General features: G+C 39.2%; 1 protein-coding gene across 1 annotated transcript in view; it reads left to right on the forward strand.

Moving 5' to 3' along the window:
- Positions 1-1035, forward strand: part of LOC143154793 (uncharacterized) — a 135933-nt gene extending 134898 nt beyond the window's left edge. Inside the window, exons 4-5 of the mRNA XM_076326757.1 lie at positions 766-848; positions 993-1035. The gene's annotated coding sequence lies outside the window, so the exon portion shown is untranslated. The remainder of the gene's footprint in view (positions 1-765; positions 849-992) is intronic.
- The last annotated feature ends 13769 nt before the right edge of the window (positions 1036-14804 follow it).

Consider the following 14804-nt stretch of genomic DNA (forward strand, 5'->3'; position numbering starts at 1 on the left):
TGCATATAACATTTCTATACAAGTTATTCTATTCAAGAGAAATTAATTTCACAAACTTGATTATATGAAGAGTTATCTAATTTATTCTTACAAGGGAACACCGCGAACCGTCACTCCCGGATTTGAATGAAACTTTGTAGGTTTATAGAGTGATCCAAGACAAGAATAACGGTATGCTTCATTCGTGCCCAATCGCCCTTTAAGGGTGTGAAAACAACCCTCGAAGTCAAATCGGCGTTTCCACTTTTTCGCGTATATCTTTTAAAATACATGAAATACAAAAAAATGTTTTAGGTAAAAGTTTAATGGTACAATGAGCGCTATAAATTTACATTAAGAAAATTTTAAAACAAGTTTTTTTTCTTAAAAGAGTAAAAGAACTGTTCTTAATAGAGTCGGTTAGAATGTCAATTTTCTAAGTATAATTTACATCATTTTGTACACATGAATGACGAAAAATTACAATGCTTTTGGATCCAGGTTTTTCAAGTCTAAGAGTGTTAATTAAGGACTCCCGGCAATTACTTGAAAGCAACGTGTGATTAATTTTAATTAGAAGCTGAAAAAGTTTCAAAGGATTATTCACGATAAAAGTGAAAAGTATAATATGTATTTACAAGTACAATCTTCTCCGTGCGACGACCAGTACCCTATGAAAGTGTTGCGAATTAATAACGAATTAAATTTAAAAGTAGATGCATTTCAATACATTGTCGTGCACGTTTCGATTCAAATAACCATTTTTGTCTTTGTCGTTCGTTTCAGGTTGTGCATTTCTCACCTACTACAGTCGTGACAGCGCAATCAGCGCCCAGAACGCTCTGCATGAGAAGCGGACTTTACCAGGGGTAAGTGTTTACACATGTAGCGCGCAATTTACCTACTTACAGACGACTTCTTATATTCCAGCGAGTCGACTTATTTTATGTGGGTTATTTAGCACGAGAACGTTATCTAAATCCTTCGTCATTAGTATTCCTCTTTCTCGATAGTTAATAATTTCCATCAAATGCAAGCTGGGCCGCAATACGTGGGATCCGTATCAGGAACGAATACAGCACTTCAAAACAGAAGATAGAAATACATATAAATACACATTCTATTCGACCCTGTTCTCCAGTTGTAACGTGTTTCGTATTGCAGCTGTATTCGATTATTTACAAACAATGCTCGATATCTTACGCACGTAACCTTTTTGATTATTCTATAAATACTATCTCGTAATGAAGGTAAGATAACATCGAAATACAGTTATCATTATTTTTTCCTATATATTTTCTTTACATATCGGTATATTTTTTAATATAACGTAAGAAATACATTATAATACAGAAATACAGGAATACAGTATAAACACTATCTCATAATAAAGGTGAAATAACGTCGAAATACAGTTATTATTATTTTTTGCTATATATTTTCTTTACATATCGGTATATTTTTTAATATAACGTAAGAAATATCTTATAACACAGAAATACAGGAATACAGTATAAACACTACCTCATAATAAAGATGAAATAACGTCGAAATACAGTTATCATTATTTTTTACTATATATCTTTTCTTTATATATCGGTATACTTTTTAATATAACGTAAGAAATACATATGATGCAAATCTTCTGAAAAATTTAGTTTCACTTTCTTCGTGATTAGCGTACATGATGAGTCTACGTGTTTTAAATACATTTCACGTATATTATTATTAATATTTTTTATATACTATTCAATTCGTATAATCCGTACCAGACCCAACTTCATTATTATTGTATTTACTACTGTTTCTCCCGTTTAATACTACAGGTATTTCTGATCCCTTGTTCACAATATATAGATCATTTTTTATATATCGTTTAACATTGAATTACTCGTTACTTCAATCTCTTCGTTCAATAAGAATCTTACTTACAATTAGTATCAAACTTCCGTAGTATTCTCTATTCGAAGTAATAACGTCAAACTATTCTAATCACGAAATTTTCACTTACACAGTCATCCAAAATCCATCGTCCACGGAACGTCCATCAAACGTTACCGAAACACCAAGCCGGAAAGTTGAACAATTTCCCCAAAAATATCGTGTAATGCCTCTAAATACATCGAAACGAACGAGAAGACGAACGGTGAAAAAACATTCACAGGCTGGCATCTGGACGCGAGATCATTTCGAGCGTCCCTTGTAAAGATAAATAAATACAAGTTTCTGGAACAAAAACCCGCTATAACTCGAAAACCAGGTCAAACAGGACACACGTAATATACGAACTTATTTCATTGTTTTTAAGCGTTGAATCCAACCCCCTCCCTCCCTCCCGTAAGTGGGTCCCGGTTACCCAGGCACCGTGTATATCACCGTGCGAAAATTAGCTGTAAAATTCCCCGCATATCTTTCAACCGAAAACCATTGGAATCGCTCCAAACCAGCGGCGAACTTGCAAAATGGCGATTTGTCCGGTTCGATTTTGCGCGGCACTTCATCGAATACCCATCGTACGTTCGTGAAAGTTAACCAACCCTCGCCCACCCATCCACCCCATAACACCCGTAATTCTTTCTTTCGGTGTAGTTTTGCATAAAACGAGGCGAAGCTGCAGCAACGTTAACAGATAATTATCGCTGCCGGAGCCGTATGGCGCTTTCTAGGCTAATTCTGGCGGCTCACCCCGCGATCCGGAATATTAAAATGGCCCCGCGTGACAAGTTAATCTCTTAACGCCGAAAGGGTAGTTAGGAAGGGAATAGAGGGTCGATGGTAAGAGTCGAAAGAAGAGGTGGAAACCGTGACGGTGGCTGTGGTGGGGGAATTGTGAGGTGGTGTGTGGTGGGGGAGTGAGGGGCAACCTGCAGAATCCGCGATGTATCATCAGACTTTCCGTGCCTCCTACAAATGCCAGGGCTGGCTACGTGCATTCTTGTTCTCGGGTGGGCAGCAGAATTTCGCATTCCTCTTTCTACCGAAAGGGTCAGGGAACGCGTCTCTTCGCGTATTTGGATTCCGTTCCTACGAAATAAATCGTCTATGACGTATGGGGGATATATAGTGTATTGCGCCGTAGAATCGACGTGGCCGGCGAGAGGAACGACGGGACCATCTGCTCGCGATGGTGAGGCTTGGATAATTGTCGAAACGGGGGAAGAATTTCATACGATGAACTCTTGTACGCGTTTGTATACGTGTGTATATTTGAAACGTTGCGAGACTAGTGTCGTTTTGGGTGATCTTCGGTGAAACGTTGTAAGAAAGGAAAGTTTTCGATCCGAGAGAGAAAGAAGAAGAAGAAGCGAAACGATGGGAAAATATATACGTACGATGAAGGAAAAAGGAGAGAAAATGTTTCGTAGAGATAAATCGAGAAAGAAGGAAAACACGAACTGTGCACGGTTTAATCTACACGTTTCATGGGTTAGGTTTTTCGGCGATGTTTGACAAAGTTTTTTTTTCTTTTCTCTTCTTCTGATCTTTTAGATAAAGTTTCTTTATTAGTATGTATTTATTGTACAAAGAGGATTCCAGTTATATTGGAATTGAAAGGTTTAGTACACGCTTCTCTCGAACTTTAAGTATTCCTCTACTTGGGTTTGTACTTTACGAGCAATTCGCTATTGAATTGTTGACAATTGTCATTAATTGTTCTTTCCACATTTGGTACAAGGAATGCCGTGGAACGGAGTTTCGCAAACTTTTCTGACCGCGATTCACTTGGACAAGGAACATAAATCAGTGGGCCCGTTAACTCCACTCATAACTTCCGTTTGCAGGTAGACCATATTTTATCACGAGCCTATAAATGCTACCCTGAGGTGTAAAACTACCAACCAGCGAGCCTCGTGTTTACCGTAAACCTTGAATCAATTTCAACCAACAATTAACTCCAATAAAAATTGGACTCAAGACGTATTTATTTCCAGTCGCATCGGTCCGCGCAGAGAATGTTGTCCAATCGTGAAATATTCGACAATCTGACGTGTATTAAATTACGTACAAGTAGAAACTATAATTGTGGCGCAAATTTTTAAGAAAAATAATCAAGAACATTAATCAATAACCTGCCAAAAAATCCACGAGGCTCATCAGTGGGTTACAAAACGTACTATTTGTGAAACTACCATGGAACACGATAAATGAATACTATCGTTAGGAAATGATGGTATTGTTACGTTAATCAGAAAATCTTTCTCTAGTTTATTTTGCATTTCGTTCGTATCGTCCTCGTAATAACAACACACGATTTACCATATGATACATGACATAATGTTTCAATTCCTGAGGCTTTGTATGTTAAAGCAAATTTAAATATGCATAACCTAGAAATGCAGTGAAATTTCAAAAATATGATCTGTGTGAAAACTTTTGGCTAAAATAGAAATGTTGCTGTAAAAATAAGAATTACGTAAAAAAGATTAGACTATTGTCTAAAGAAACATTGATGAAATCAGCTTGGAAGTTATCGTGTTAATTGTACACGTCTATTTAAGCAAATTTAAATACGCATAACCTAAAAATGCAGTGAAATTTCAAAAATATAGTCTCTGTAGAAACTTTTGGCCAAAATGAAAATGTTGCTATAAAACTAAGAATTACGTAAAAAAGATCAGACTATTGTTTAAAGAAACATTGATGAAATCAGCTTGGAAGTTATCGTGTTAATTGTACACGTCTATTACAGACGCACGAATCGCGTAATTTCGTAGAAACGGTTGCTTCAATTGTTTCTGGCTAGGTTGGCCAGTCCAGGTGTTCCCGAAATAAATCGTTGACTTTGCAGAATGTTTTCAAACCAAATGGACCATATTTCTCGGAAAATTTCCCATCGATCGCAGCCGTAGGGGCTGAAGGGTACAAGCGCCGGCACTGAACGCTGCTTAACTGCCAGAGCAGTGCCAACACGCCCCTTCCCATTATCCGAGCTACCCCTTGGAAGTCCGTAGCGAGTACTGGCGTTATGTTTCGTTAATCTATCCCCGAAACAACGCAGCTACGGTCTTGGCACTGCTGCCAGCGGAAATCGTTTTAAATGTTATGCTGAGAGATGTGCCGGGGGCTTGGCTGAGTTATGACTTTATGAAGAGGTAGACGCATATACGCGGATACAGACGCACTTTTGCATGCGTATCCAGCCTATGTCCGAGTGTACGGTCGTCGTGCTGGCCAAATACGAAAAAATCACTTCAATTGCTTTGAGCGTTCCCGCATGTGCCCATCGACGTGGTCCGTTTCGAGATTTTTGACATTTTCGTGCTACTCGGTCGTTGGATGGTATTTCGTTTCGGTTTATTTCTGTGGCTTCAGCTGTCCCGAACGATAAGAGAAATTTAAACGAAAATTAATTCGAATTTAATTAAAGGAGTCTTCCGGTGTGCCACTCGCGCCGCGTACAGAGCACCGGGGACGGCACTCGACGTTCCGATTTATTTAAAAACTTGAACAGTTTGTAGGAAAATTCGACACAAGAAGCGGGGAATTCCTTTATTGCCGCGTTTTCGTTTATCAAGAGTCGAAGTACCCTTCGAAGAGCAAACGACGATTTTTCAGTAGAAATTGTTCAGAGAAAAATTGATAACCGTATTCGTACTGTACGATATATTTTATTTATCGCGCTCAAGATGATTTCCGAAATTTAAGCGAATCGTGTCTCCTCTTTGGTTGGAAATGGGAGAAATATTGGTGAAAAATTTGAACGACCTTGAGTCGTGTCATTGTGTTCTTTTTCAAAGAGATCTATACGCTTCTCAGAAGCAAATCGTCGTTTTTCATTATTCCGTGCACGAAAATCGCACGGTAAAATGTTCGAAGAATGAAGAAATATTTAAATAGGAAAAATTCTTTCCTTCAATCCAGATTCGTTTCGAAATCGTGTCTATGCGATTCGAGGTTGTTTCGTTGCAAACGTTCCCGAAGAAGAATGAAGAAATATTTAAATAGGAAAAATTCTTCCCTTCAATCCAAATTCTCTTCGAAATCGTGTCTATGCGATTCGAGGTTGTTTCGTTGCAAACGTTCCCGAAGAAGAATGAAGAAATATTTAAATCGGAAAAATTCTTTCCTTAAATCCAAATTCTCTTCGAAATCGTGTCTGTGCGATTCGAGGTTGTTTCGTTGCAAACGTTCCCGAAGAATCGGTAAACGACGGTGTCACGGTCGATTCGACGTTAGGATGTTGATTATTCGTTGATTGACCGTACTGAATTGTAATATCCGAACGCACCTGAGACCATAACTTGAGCAAGCAACGAACCCTTCATAAACAGGGATCGCAAGTCGAACAGCTCCCGCTGTGCAAGCAATAACAATGCCCGTGGCTAACCGGCTATACTTAGCCCGTGCTTACCGTGGAAGCGAGCGTTGCACGTGCGCATGCGCTCGTTTGCGCACACGCAAAACCCCGAAAGAAAGTATTGGGTATCCCACTTCCGGCCGTTATCGCGATAGTACGCGCGGACCCCGTGGCGTGCGAAACTTACTCCCGAAGTGGATAAGGGGGGGAGAAGGGCAGACTTCTTTGACGAATCGGAGAAGCTATTTGATTACGTCGAAAATGATTTTTCTCCCGGAAACCGGTGTCTCGACGCGACACCGTTTGTCTTGCACGAGAACTACGCTCTTGTACGACTTATAATTTTTCATCCCCGCGCCGAAAGTTTCGTTCGTGCGCCCTGCGAGCCGGATTAAATTCTGGCGGAAATTAGAGCCGAAACTGCAGAATTGTACATTCAAAGTGAGACCCCGTTGCACGAAATAAGAGACACTCTAATTCTCGCGTAACACGTTCCGCGATACGCTTTTCATTTATCAAATGGAGAATTGTTAAACACCGAATCGCTTTCGGCTTATATTTTATCGAGACCATCTGTTAATTAATTCAACCGTTCTTCCCCGAGGATATTAACTATTAAATGCGCATAGACGCTTTTAATGAATTGACCATTTCCTGAATGGAAATCGCGCGAAGCTTGAAAATTAATCTCTGTATTAGTTTATCAACGAAGGATTCTCTTTGTACAGTTTTATTCGGTTCTTTTTTTTTCATCGTCTTTATTTAATATGACGGAATATGACAGTGACGAGACGGAAATTGTGTTATCGAAACCTAACTTAGATAAGAGTTTTCTAGCATACTTTTTTATACTATACGTAATCCTTCGAATTTCACATTAACCAATGAAATAGCAAAAATTGTATACCTATGAAGAATTTTGTCCTGTGTCCTTAACCTTAATTAGAAACTAACCTCATATTTTCTATAATCATACATATTCTAACCTATAATGTTGTAACATACAATGCATTTCTAACCTCGATTAAAGTCTAATCTCACATTATCTATAACCATATATTATATAATCTTACGTATTCTATATTTTCCATTGAAATAAAGAACATTGTATTTCTGCACTAATTACAACCTAACCTCATATTTTCTATAATCATACATACTCTAACTTACAATGTTCTAACACACAATAAATTTCTAACCTCGATTAAAATCTAATCTCACATTATCGATAACCATATATAATCTTACGTGTTCTATATTTTCCATTGAAATAAAGAACATTGTATGTCTGCACTAATTACAACCTAACCTCATATTTTCTATAATTATACATACTCTAACTTACAATGTTCTAACACACAATGAATTTCTAACCTCGATTAAAATCTAATCTCACATTATCGATAACCATATATAATCTTACGTGTTCTATATTTTCCATTGAAATAAAAAACATTGTGTATATATGTAAAATATATACACAAGAAATAAAGAACACTGATACCAATGGAACACCTAATATTACGTATCTGTACGAACGCAACGTTGTACGTCTGCGTTTAACACGTGTTCGTTCTCGTTCTCTAATTATAAATGAGATCAAATCAGTCGTAGGGTCTTCCACTTAGGTTTCTCGAAGGCATATTAGATTAGAATGCGTTACGGGGTAGTGTGATCAGCTTAGGCTATCAACATAGACGATTCTTCGGTGTTTCGACGTGGCTCGCTTCGAGATTCGATTAAACTTTTCATCTGCAACACGTCATCGTAAATGTCACCGTTTCGTCTTTCAATGGCCGAAAGAAACGAGGGACTCTTCTTTAGGTAAATTGCTATTTAGGTGCGTCGTTACGTGGCACGATAAATTTCAACGTACTTTGGGGAAATTAAAGATCAAGGGGGAGGGGAAATACAATTCTTTTTTTGGGGAAAGATAGGCAGGAGGCTTAATGCGGACTACGCTTTATCGAAATTGAAAGCATTACGTTTATCTCTCTTTTCTCGTTTAACTGGATATTCGTCCTTCTCTTTATATGTATATATATATATTTCCAACTCTTTTTCCACGCAGAAATCTCCGACCGTCTCCCCACGATAAAGCCTTCCAGATTTAATTCTTGTTTATTTGCTTTGCTCGTAAGCTCAGCCTCCGCCATGGCTGCAGTGTTGGTCTAGCCGACTCCAACATTAACAGATCGCCAGATGTTATTGCTGTTCATTGGTATTTGGCTAGCGACAGAGAAATTCTTATGTAGGATTCGATCGAAACTGTAACGATCTTTATTTAACCTTCACGAGCAGCAGAGTTATTCGTGAAATTGCTAACTGTTATGTAAACTCATATGCACGCTATCGGTTAGTTACGAAGCGTTACCTTTGGAGAAAATGTAAGAAAAATTTTCTTCTATAAATATAATCTCATAACCATTATCGAATAAAATATTTTTGTCAATCGCGGATGATCATACACCGTTTTCAAAGCAAATATATTTGCAATCCCGTTTGATACTTAAGCTTTCATTAAGTAATTGAAAAGTCTTGATCGTAAACTTTCCAAGTACTTTGCGATACGGTAGATTGTTAATATAAATTTTCAATTCCCGATTTTGCGTTCATGAGCGTTTATGTTCCCTTTGTCGTATTATTCGAAAAAATGTAAACAATGTAAAGGTTTCCGAACACGAAGTATTCACGACGTAAGACTAATTGTTAGTAAACGAAACGTAAAGTTTCGTGTAATTTAGTTAATAAAAATCGTCTAGTATGTTTGAAGGTAACAGTAAACAGTGAAAGACACTACATTTTGATTACTTCTAAATAAATTCTTCTGTTTATGTAGGTCCTTATTAATCGAGTGAATTGTTTACGTAATACATTGATATCTTTGACAGTATAAATGAGACTTCGGTTGGTAAATGACCATCGTTGTGCCCCAAGAATTTTGAGGTTAGGAATTGAAAAATTTCGTTGCAATTAAAGATATATACAGAAAAATAGACGAGAGTAGGTACTAGTTGGGTCTGAAACTAAAACAACTCCAACATTTCTTGCGAATTTTGAGGTTAGTTATCGAAGAGGTTAGGTGCAGCCGGTGGTAGGGAAGAATAGAAACGAGGAATGGAGAGCGGAAACCACTTGTGATTGAAAGTAATATAACTCTGATCGTTTTTGGGAGTGTCGAGGTTAGAGACTATAGAAGTTATTTACGATCGAAGATATGAGTCAGAACGGGTCCCATGTCTCCACACGCTACTTTTATAGTACTCTTATAATTCTCAAATTTATGCAAGTGCTCCACATAATGGTCACAATTCCAAACGATCAAAATTATCATTACCATGGTATAGTACTAGGTTGTTTAATAAGTTTTGTCGTTTCTTCCATTGTAAAAAAAATACTATGACACTTCAACTTTGAACAAGTGTAAATATATAATAGTAGTAGGTTGTTTAATAAGTTTTGTCGTTCTTCCATTGTAAAAGAAATACCATGACGATAAAAATATACGAACAAGTCGAGAGATCTACACGAAACTTCACACACGTTCGTCAAAAAGTAGTACCATCTTTAGAAAAACAAAACAACGAACTTAATAGATCCATTTCTTATCGAACGACAAGATTCATCGAGCAACCTATACATGTGCATAGAATATAATAAATAGGAAGATTATAGATAAACTTGTCCTATAAATAACGATAGAAACAGGAACGCGATAAACAAGAAGAAAGAGAAAAGAGAAAAGAAACTTTCTTCCCGTTTTATCAGTACAAGTGCATCGAAACGCAACTATCAAGGATAAAGTATAAACTATCAAGGTAAGTTTCGACCGTTGGCGAGAAAAGTCCAATACTCCCCACTCTTTCCACGCGACTTGGGTGGGGGGTTGCCCTTTCTCTTCCGTGTCGAAATTAGGAACGGGCTTAAGTAGCGCGAACGTTAGGGCGACGCGATAAGGCACGGTGAAATTCAGAAGGACGGATTGCGCGCGACTGACAAATTGGCGGGCCGATTTACGAGGGTGTAATTGGCGTTGGAGCGCCATGGGGTTCGCCAGCTCGATGGAAAGAAACGTTGAACCACCCCGACGGACGTCGTTCAACGGCCGTTGAGCGTCACGGGGGTGTGTCGTGGAGGGAGGGGGGGTTGGGTTTGCTTTGCTCCGAGTTGGCGCGAATTTGCATAAGGAAAACGATACTCGCGCGTGCAAAGCCCGGTGCGCGTGCGCGCGCGCGCGCGGTCGAAGAAAGTGCAAAAAGTTGGGAAGCGGAATACATTCGCCAGGTCGAAGGCAAAGAGCTGAGCAGTTCGGTCCGGGCATTGTTTGCATTCCTCCCTAACGAAGTTTTTGTAACTTCCGCGTGCACCTGTGCCACTACCACCACCACCACCACCATCACCACAGCTAGCTAACAGTAGCTCCCCTCGTCCCATGAAATTTCCACGATTTCTTCGCTTCCTGACCGTTCACTATTCGTAATTCATTAAGCACCGGCATGGACGACGTGGGTAGTCGCTGCGCTGTTCGTGGGCTCTCATTGGCCGCTAGACTGCTTGTAGTTCTCCGTTCGATAACATTTATCTCCTGCCAGCCGTTTTCTTCGTCGACGCAGTAATTCCTTGGTCGCGGTAGGAGAGGAGAGTCATCCACCGGTTCCATCCGGGCACGGAACGCCGCGGCGTTATTTTAATTCCCGCCTTATCTGCTGATTTTCTCCTCCCGGTTCACCGAGGGCCCTCGAGAGCCAAGTGGAGCTCGCTCAAAAGGGAACCCCACGGAGTTTTTAAACATTTTCTGTCGCAAACCTCCTCCTCGTACCGACGCAACGAGTTGCTCTTCGTTATACTATATAATTATTGCGTAATGAATATGGACGGAGGGGGCGGGGGGTGGGGGGTGGTTGGATAGATGGATAGGGCGGGGTGAGGGCGAAGGGTGGGCGCCCGGCTATCAAACCATTACGTGAAACTTTCCGTGGTTACGCCTCGCGACGAGGGATCGTTTCCGCGAGGCACAGACGCGAAGACGGAAAGACGAAGAAGAACAAAAAGAAGGTGGAGGAGGTTAAGGAGGGATGGCATGAAAATGGTAGGGGACTGGAAGCAAAGGAGGGAGTCACTCCGTAGGAAGCAAGCCGAGTGACGACGCCTCAGTGACCGAGCTTACTCTCCCTTGTGCTTTCGTTCGCAAGCGCAGGCCTGCTAGTCCTCGTTTTCCCTCTATATACATATGTACGTATATACGTATATACATATATACATATATATATATATATATATATATATATATATATGTACATATATATATATATATATGTATATATATATATATATATCTGTCTACCCTCGTCCCTCTTTTATCTCCCGTTTGCGCATAAAGCCGCCCGTTTCCACCCTCGTGGCTGCCTCGTGGACCTTCCGCGCCAACTTCCGAGATACGGCCCTGAAAATAAGCCAATCGCAGTTATACGCGCCCTTTCGTGCCCGTTCGTTGTTCCCATTCTTTCTTTCGCTCTCGCACCGAGTTGTCGCGTATCGGGGTCCGCTGGTCGGATGTCGGGAAATTAACAGCGGATTCCTTTAATTCTTCTCTCTCTCTCCTTTCTCTTTCTCTGTCTGTCGAGCGCGTTCCCGGTAGATCGAAGATTTGAAAATTATACCCGCGGATAATTTCCAAACGGTGGAAACTACAGTCACCCAACACCCAGCCCCGCACTCCCCCCTACTGATCGATTATTCGTAGTACGTCGCGTAACGAAATTGAATCGCGCCAAAGTGTTTGTGCAATTAGCAAAAAGTGAAGCGGCCTTAGTGTTAGCTTCTGCGCAGTGGCGGTTCGGTGTTTCACACCGGTCACCGTGTGGGTTGTATCTTGTCTTCTAATTTCAACGAATGGTCACGGGGAACTTCGATTGCACGTGGCGCCTCCAGTTCCACGAGACTTCTCAACGAGTTCGTTAACTCTGGATAAACTGTGATCCCTCGTCACGGAGTGTTGTTGTGCCACGCCGCGGATTGTGATCGTTGTTAACCACGTTTACGATACACACAACGACACCATGGTCGATTTTATAACCTATCCGGAGATCTCCTACCTCTACGACGAATTCATGATGGTACGAATGACTGCTTATACAAATATCTGTTTCACTTTTATTCATAGCACGCTCTCGAATCTGGGCTCGTCGGTTGCATGTACACGCGGCGTTACTTCCAACGATCGGGATCTCGCTACTCGTTTTATTATATACGCATACCCAATGGGTGATTATTAATGATCAGGAAATTACTACCGCCGCTAATTATTCACAACGCCGCGGCGTAACAGCTGCAAGTCGTTGTCTTCTATGGCTCATTCGAAGCCCATTAATCCTACGAGGGTGCGAAGGTATTCTCGCGCCAATGCGAAACTATCGAGCAAATATATTGCCATACTGTGCTAAACACTGCTTCTAAATGTATCCGTGCATATATTTGGTAATTTCTTACGCTGTGTAACGGTGTCATTCCGGTCTCCGTTCACAGCGAACAATTACAGTTCCCAGAATCCGCTATTCATTGTCGGAATGTAGTTTGTTGGGCCAGCGACGCGGGAACGTCTTCTATCGGAGGACAGGAACCGTTTGATACGGTTACAGCTTGCTGTCTTGTATTTCTATTACGGCTAATTTGATATTTCTCCGAGTGGATTTCATCGTTGCACAAATTACGATATAATAGATTACTCGATAAGTTTTGTCGTTCGATAAGAAATTGCGCTATTTAGTTTCGTCTGTTTTAGGTAGATGTGTTGACTCGTTCGTATATCTGTTCAAAGTTGGAGTGTCGTAGTGTTATTTTACAATGGAAAAAACGACAAAATTTATCGAACTACTTAGTAATTCATAGGAATCATTTTTTTTCTAAAATCGATTAGTAATAACTTATTTTTAACTGTATATTTGTTCGGTAATAACGAACGATAGTTTAATAATAATAGGTTGCTCGATAAGTTTTGTCGTTCGATAAGAAATGGCGCTATTAGTTTGGTTCTTTTATTTTTCTAAAGATGGTACTACTGTTTGATGAACACGTGTGAAGTTTCATGTAGATCTGTCGACTTGTTCGTATATTTGTTCAAAGTTGAAGTGTCATAGTGTTATTTTACAATAGAAGAAACGACAAAATTTATCGAACAGCCTAGTATTTCATAGGAAACATTTTTTTTTTCCTAAAATCGATTAATAATAACTTATTTTTAACTGTATACTTGTTCGGTAATAACGAACGATAGTTTAATAATAATAGGTTGCTCGATAAGTTTTGTCTTTCGATAAGAAATGGAGTTATTAGGTTCGTTATTTTATTTTTCTAAGAATGAGACTACTGTTTGATGAGCATGTGTGAAGTTTCATATATTTCGTATATTTGCAGTTGCTCAAATTTGAAGTGTCGTAGTATTTTGTTTACAATGGAAGAAACGACAAAACTTATTGAACAACTTAGTATGTCTGACCTCTATTGAAAACGAAAACAAAGGAACGACAATTGTCAATTGACAATTTTTATTAGACACGAATCCTTAGCGTGGATAAAATGAAACAAAAAGTTTGGAATTATTCTCCTAGATTCGATGATAGAGAGAAAATGCGAAGGAGATGATTTGCATAGTTTTAATGAGAAAATTTAATACGACTGGAATTTCTTTCTCAAGGTCAATGTTTTAAAAATTCCGTAGATCAGTTTGTTTCTTCGATACGAAACGACATATTTTTATCTCACGGTGGATACAATGACGAATTCGTTGATTTAGTGTGCTGTGACCTTGAAATCACCTTCGATGTAAATGATCGAAAAAAAGAGAGTAAACTGTCTGCTGTCAAACTAAATTTGGGTTGGGTACATTTTCAAATAAGTCTCCTTGAATGTTGTTTCGTTTATTGATTTTTTTTTGAACGCGATACAACGAATAAACATAGTGTGTAATTACATTGAAAATAATTGAGAAAATATTACAATTTGCTGTTATGCGACTTAGAAAATTTATTGCTGTTGAAGGACATCAAAAAATTACTAATTTGCACTTGATAAATGTTTGTGAAGCCAAGGTTGTTTTAAGGCCACATTGAATTACTTCGATAAATTTAGATTATCATTCAGGTTATCATTCAAATTTAGGTTATCATTCAGTCGATGACCTTGACTTTCACGTACGTTTTTAAGGGCATCCTTTTTAAACAATTTTTTCCTCTAGTACAATTAGCATTTACCTTTAGTTTACAAGCAATCCTTTTCATTTAGTATTCCGTGTTGCGTACATTACTGTGTGAATATGATTAGTATTAATTTTTATAAATCAGGTTTAGATTTGGCTATTTTTTTTTTTATCCGCCAGTGGCAGCGAGTGGACACCGCATCAGCTTGATTAACATGCGAGAAAAATCGTTTTGTTAAAAAATTAATGGTTCTATGAACAAACATAAATAAATTATATATTTTTTCGCCAACCAAGTTGGCGGGGTGTTTGCTCGCTACGCTCGCAACCGAA

This window comes from Ptiloglossa arizonensis, chromosome 2 (assembly GCF_051014685.1).
Source record: "Ptiloglossa arizonensis isolate GNS036 chromosome 2, iyPtiAriz1_principal, whole genome shotgun sequence".
Classification (NCBI taxonomy): Eukaryota; Metazoa; Arthropoda; class Insecta; order Hymenoptera; family Colletidae; genus Ptiloglossa; species Ptiloglossa arizonensis.